The sequence below is a fragment of the Mustela nivalis genome (assembly GCF_964662115.1).
Source record: "Mustela nivalis genome assembly, chromosome: 1".
NCBI lineage: Eukaryota > Metazoa > Chordata > Mammalia > Carnivora > Mustelidae > Mustela > Mustela nivalis.
Genome location: NC_139020.1, coordinates 177,727,174 through 177,733,504, shown reverse-complemented (window position 1 = coordinate 177,733,504; position 6,331 = coordinate 177,727,174). Strand labels below are relative to the sequence as shown.

General features: G+C 38.8%; 1 long non-coding RNA gene across 1 annotated transcript; it reads left to right on the top strand.

Annotated features, from left to right (window-relative positions):
• The first annotated feature begins 1,184 nt into the window (after nucleotides 1–1,184).
• LOC309859176 lies at nucleotides 1,185–4,857 on the top strand. The gene is made up of 2 exons (XR_014308584.1): nucleotides 1,185–1,295; nucleotides 4,518–4,857. It is a non-coding gene; the product is annotated as an uncharacterized lncRNA (long non-coding RNA).
• The last annotated feature ends 1,474 nt before the right edge of the window (nucleotides 4,858–6,331 follow it).

The window sequence follows — 6,331 nt, the reverse complement described above, 5'->3', positions numbered from 1 at the left end:
TTGTTTGAAATGCTCCGAGAAGAAACCCCTTCTTTTCGTAGTCCACAAAAGTAGCAAGGAGGGGAATTTCTCTGCCCAGCTCCCTTCCATCTTCTACTTTCCTTTATTCAAGGAATATCCTTTGGAAGTTCACTTCTCCATCTTTCTGGTTGCATCACCTGGTACTGCCTGGGAAGTCAGATCTTACACCCCATTGTGCGGCATTTCATGCAATTCTGCAAGTGGAGGTTGGTATGTGAGACTGGAAGACCATGCAGGTCTGCCACTTCAACTTGAGTCCTAGCCAGCAGAGCTGAGCTTCCTCATAAAGAAGAAAGTTAAAAGAATCTATAAGGGCGTAGAGATGTGTGTGTGATCATCTTTTTTTCTGAAAGAAGCTCTGAAGGGCTTCAAGCCTAGGACAACCACAATCAGGTTAGAGCTTAGAAAGCTCATATAGGCTGCAATGTAAAGGTGGGGGGTGGGTTGAAAGGGCAGATCTGAGAATGTGTAGACCACTCTGCAGCCTGGTCTAAGAGATCGGGAGTGGCATGAAGCCAGGGGGACAGACCTGACCAAAGTTGATTGTACTTTGCAATAAAGTAGATGTAGAGAGTGAGGGAGAGAGATGATACCAGTCTGGCTTGGGCAGCTTAGGATTAGAGTGTGGTGCCATTTCCTGAGATGGGGAATGGATAGGAAGGATAAATCTGGAGATGGGGCATGGTAGAGGGGAAGTAGGGATGGTGAAATCAGTTTTGAACACACTAAAGTTGAGAAATCTAGAACACATCTAAGTACATGTGTGTTAAGGCTATTGGTGACACAAGTCTGGAGTTTGGGAGTAACAGCTCAGCAGGAGACACTGATTTTTGAGCCACTGGAGGTGGATAATAAGGCAGGTGTGGGGGTGCATGGGATATGTGAAGGAAAACATGTCAGAGAAGAAGAAAAGAGGGTCAAGGGCCCAGGCCTCTCAGGCTCCACAACGCCAGAATATAATGACCGGATAGATGGAGAGGAGACCCCAGAGGAGACCAAGAAAACGTGACCAGAGATGTCCCCAGCTCAGGAGAGCTCTTCGAGGAGGTGGGGAATGATGTCAGCTGCTACAAAGGACTCAACTCGGACAAAGAGTGAGATGTGTTCAATGGATTTAGAAACAAGGAGCTTACTGGTGTCCTTATTGAGAGCAGTATCAACGAAGTGGGCTGGATTTGGGGTTTACAGAAGCAAAATGTGGATAAACCATTGATCTCTCATGCAGGGCTTACTTAAAATTCAGAACAGTCACTGTGATTAGTGATGATGCAAAGGTAAAGAAATTACAGAGCAAAAGAAAGTTCTAGTGGATTTTAGCTCCTTAACCTGCTTTATGTTTCTTCACAGCATCTTTTATAATGTGAAAGATACTACTTATATTTGTTTGTTGTCTGTCTCTCCTCTACAAGGAAGCACCATGAAAGGTTGAAATTTTGTCTCATTCACATCGTATCCTCAGTGCTTGGCAAAAAATAGCCATTTAATAAATATTTGCTGAAAAAAAATTGTTGAATAAAGAGTTACCAGAGTCTGATGAAAATATGTAAAGGACAAAAATAAATGTAATAACTTTAGTTTTATGGACATATGTTCAGACTCTTTACAAGGAGTTATAGATGCATGTTCAAATAAGAAAAAGCAAGTTGTAAGGATGCCTATAGGACATACCCTAGGGTCAGCCTCCCAGACTCTCCTCCTAATTTAAGTGGAAATCAACAATATACAAAGACTGTGATGCACTTCTGAAATACTTTTCTTTTCTTTTTTAAAAAGATTTTATTTATTTATTTTAGAGAGAGAGAGAGAAAGAGTGAGCAAGTAGGGGGAGGGGCAGAAAATATTTAAATAGACTCCCCACTGAGCAGGGAGCCAGATGTGGGGCTTGATCCCAGGACTTTGAGGTCATTCACCTGAGCCAAAACCAAGAATTACCTACTTAACCAACTGAGCCACCCAAGTGGTCCAAAAGAATTTTCTAATCTCCAACTCTCCTATAGACTTTTATGAAGAAATTTTATTACTAGTTAGATCATAAGCTGCAAATTAACTATTTTAGGAAATAAATAAATGTGTGTTTGTGTTTGTGTGTATTCATGTGTGTGTGTTGTGTGGGTTTTTTTTTTTTCATGATTTTAGCCAACTAAGAGAGATAACATGTGCTTGAATTTTGAAGCTTATATAGTCATAATCTTGCATTCCTATTAAAGGCAATATCATATATAACATGGAACAACTGTGTCAAAGACCTGCTTTGCTATATTGCAGTAAAAAGATCTACTTTCTACCGAATCGATTTTAGGGGAAGTAAACATTGAAATGGCAATCCCAAGAAAAATGCTCTCTTTTGCCTAGTTTCCATTTATCTCTACTTTCTACAACTTCTACACGTTACCATGTTTAAGCCAAAATCAGTTAATTATATGCTTTTAAATGAAATAGTCCATAATTTTACTGGGCCTAATTTTGTATACATTCAAGTTAGGTCGTGAATCCTGGTCTTCAAACTTAGTGATTTCAGTGATAAGGATGAAAGCGGAGACGTCTTCTCAATTTAAGGAGATTACTCTTTATGATTGAAAATTAAGAAGCAAAGGGTACCACTTAGAGGATGCTAACAGTGTCAGAAGAAATTCATAAAATCAGAATGATTTGGGGAAATTCATTTACCTTTGAGTGGATTTTATCAGTACAGTTGTGAAATAGTTAAATAGTAATACTCCAGGTTGCCCTAGGTGGCTAATTAGTCAGTTTAGGGTAAATCAGGTTGTAGGAACATATATACCCTGAAATCTCAAAGATTTTCAATCATAAAAGCTTATTTCTGATTCTGATTATATACCTAGCTCAAAACTGGCTTTAGAAAGTTCTAATTCCAGTATGGCAGAGTAGGTCCCCAATAGACTGCTCTTCCTGCAAATAAGGACTCTGAACTCTGAACAAAATACATTAAAAACAAAACAAAACAACAATAAAAACTACCCAAAGGCACTTGAAAGTTAGCAAAAGCAGGCAGATTTTGGAAGGGAGTCAAAACTTGGAAGAATCATCATCAGAGGTGATGATGACATGAATTTCCCATTTCCATGTGAGATCAGGGTGAAGTCATAGAATGGGTGGACTAAAATTCTGCTAGAAAATCTGCTGTATTTCTGGCCTGAAGAACCATAGGTTCTGAGCCAGTTATTGCTGCTGCGAAGTGAGAAGGCAATTCCAGAAATGAGGAAGCCAGAGCAGTAGGGCCACTAATTCTGAGCATAAAATTTGTCCCAAGATTCTGATCCCTGAACAATGTGTGTGGCAGACTTAAAGCAGCTTGGAGGAAGGCTAAGAGAAGTGTATTGAAATGTGAGCTACTCCTTCCATAGGCATCACAGAGTTCCCTGTTTGAGTCTGTCCAAGTTAATTGCTTGCTAAAACAAAATCATCAACAGTCTGTAGGCATAGAACAGAAATAAGAGTTTCTGTATTATATCCAGAAAGAAGGGGGAAAGGGGAAAGGGAGAAACAAAAGGCAGAAAGAAAAAACAGAAAAACAATAGAGCAAAATATCTAAAGGAAATCATGTTGATAATTGCATCAAATATTAATGGATAAATATTTCCATCAGAAGACAGAGATCATCACATCTGGTTCTGGCTCATCACTATGATCTAAGCTATATGGAGGACTGTCTAACATGTTGCATCTACCATAGCAGAAGGAAAGGAGGAATGAGGGAAGTGCATGATGATTCTTAAAGCTTCTGCTCATAACTGACAGCCACCATGTTCACAAGCATTTCACAGTCTAAGGCAAATCACATGGCCAAGTCTGACTTCAATGAGACAGGAAACTATACACTGACAGGGAGGGGAAACAAGTATTTTAAAATAAATAAATCTACTTATGAAGAGAAGTAGTTTACTATCATGGAAGAGTAACTATTTTAGGGTGAATGACTTCCATATAATGGGAATATTCTTAGAGATTACAGACTCTCCTGACAAAATCCAGCATTATCTATGTAACCAGAGGAAGCTCAGTCACCAACTTGCCTGCCTAGTCCGTAAATTTTTCTCAGGGATTCTCTCTCTTGCGAAGTGAACCACATGAAAACACTTTCGTGCCTGCAGCTGTTTGCAGCATAGGCCAGGTATCCACACCCTGGTTCATATCACGTCATTTGGATTTTCCAGTATGGTCTGTCCTGTTAGGTGTCTGAACTGTGGAGCCAAGCAAAGCCAGGAAGATGAGATGGAAGCATCTGGGTCTTGAAAAAGTGGAGAGAGACTACCAAACAGCAGAGAAATGCTCTATGTTTTTGATATAACCTTATCTACTTTTGTTAATTTCTAGAGTTTAACCTAACTTGAAGGCATCTGCATCATTCCTAAAGCACCACTAACTGGTAGTCTATATAAACAGTGCTAGAGATTCACTTGGACTAAAATGTGCATGTTGCCCATGGAGTTATACAATTACCTCAGACCTGGGTTTCTTTTCTTCTGCCATTACAGATAGAGAGCTCATGGAAGTTACAGAAAGGAGACAAACAAATCTCATTCTTGAGGCAACAGGCAATGACCACAGCATACTGAAAGAGAACAAACCTCCAATTCAGTGCTTGGAGCTATGCAGCGTCAAATCTGGAAGAGGAATGGCTAGCATTATGGAATATGATGGATAGAGACCAAATGAATTGTGAACTTTGCCTAATCACAGAGAGAATTTTTTTTTTCAATTTTGGTGTAAAAATTCTTGCTTAGAAGAGCTATTTATAGTTAATTTGATGATGCTTTCTTCTTTTCAAACATGAAAAAATATAATTCAGCACATATTTTGGTATATATACACATACCTCTCATTGTCATATATTATTCTGGGATGGAAATTCCACATCCTATAGCCTTAGTTCTTTGATTTAGCTTCCAAAATTGTGTAAGCGTGTCCCAATTAATTTGATTTTACAAACTCATCTCTCTCTTTTTTTTTTTTTTAAGATTTTATTTATTTGACAGAGAGATCACAAGTAGGCAGAGCAGCAGGCAAAGAGAGAGGGGGAAGCAGGCTCCCTGCTGAGCAGAGAGCCCGATGCGGGGCTCGATCCCAGGGCCTGAGATCATGACCTGAGCTGAAGGCAGAGGCTCAACCCACTGAGCCACCCAGGCACCCCCAAACTCATCTCTTTATATAGTGAAATATCTAAATATAAGTTTAGAGCCTCATATATTTTAAGTGTTTTGCCTTCGTCACATAGTTTAAAAGAGATGCCATATAATCTTATCTCATATAATTCAATTCAGAAATACGAAATGTATAGACAAAGGCCCCCTGCTGTTTTAAACACCATTTAGCAAGTTTTACAGTTGAAAGGTTTGCCAACGTAACTATCGCTTCCTTATTATGGTGAGTATCTGAATTTTTTTATAAACCAGATAAAGACGCTTCTATAGTCAAGCACAGCATGTATCTTTCAAAAGTCAGTTCTAAGCTCCTTGCTCTTAATCCTGTTTCAGTATTTTCTAGAACCCTTAGAGCACAGAAAACTCTCAATGCCTGCACTCACAGAGAGAGAAACACAGGACAAGTTCATTCCCCAGTCATTCCTAGTTGGCTTTGGTTTGCATTTTTATACTTAAAACATGCAAGTGAAATTAAAAAAAAAATTTTTTTATATTATCAAGTGCTCTTTATTCACTTACTTACATGTAGATATTTTGTCTCTGGGGACTAAACTGTATCAGATACTTTCTAAAATCATGTCATCATCACCTGAATTCTGTTTAGAAAAAAAGATATATTGACAACCTTTCTTAGCATGCCTTTCTGCATTATGTGCTAGCCTGCTGTCTTGGACTATCAGTTGAAAATCATAGCACAGTACAACAAAGTGGATCAGTTGATAAATGAACTTGACCATCTTTTGCAAAGTTAAAAGCACCGTATCAATTTAAAGTGTTGTTATTGCCCATAATTAAGGAGACAAAAATCACCAGCTGAGGCTAAATTCAATGTGTTACCCAGTGGAACAGATTGTACAAATATTTCCTTACAGATCTTTTGAACTCCGTAGAGTTTTTTATAGAACAGCTTTGCACATAAAAAGAAATTGTTTCTGAATGCTAGCTAATTTGTTTTTGCCTGATGGTTCTAGGACTGGTTTAAATGCTGTTGGTGAACCCTCAGATAAGCTTCACTCAAGAATCAGTTACTTATTTACTGAAAGAGGCCTGATTGGATTTGCCAATTCCCTAATGTGCTCCCCTGACAGGGGAGGAGAGGGGCTGAAAGTCCGTTCTCAAAGAGTTGAACCTCCCGTCTAACTCAAAAG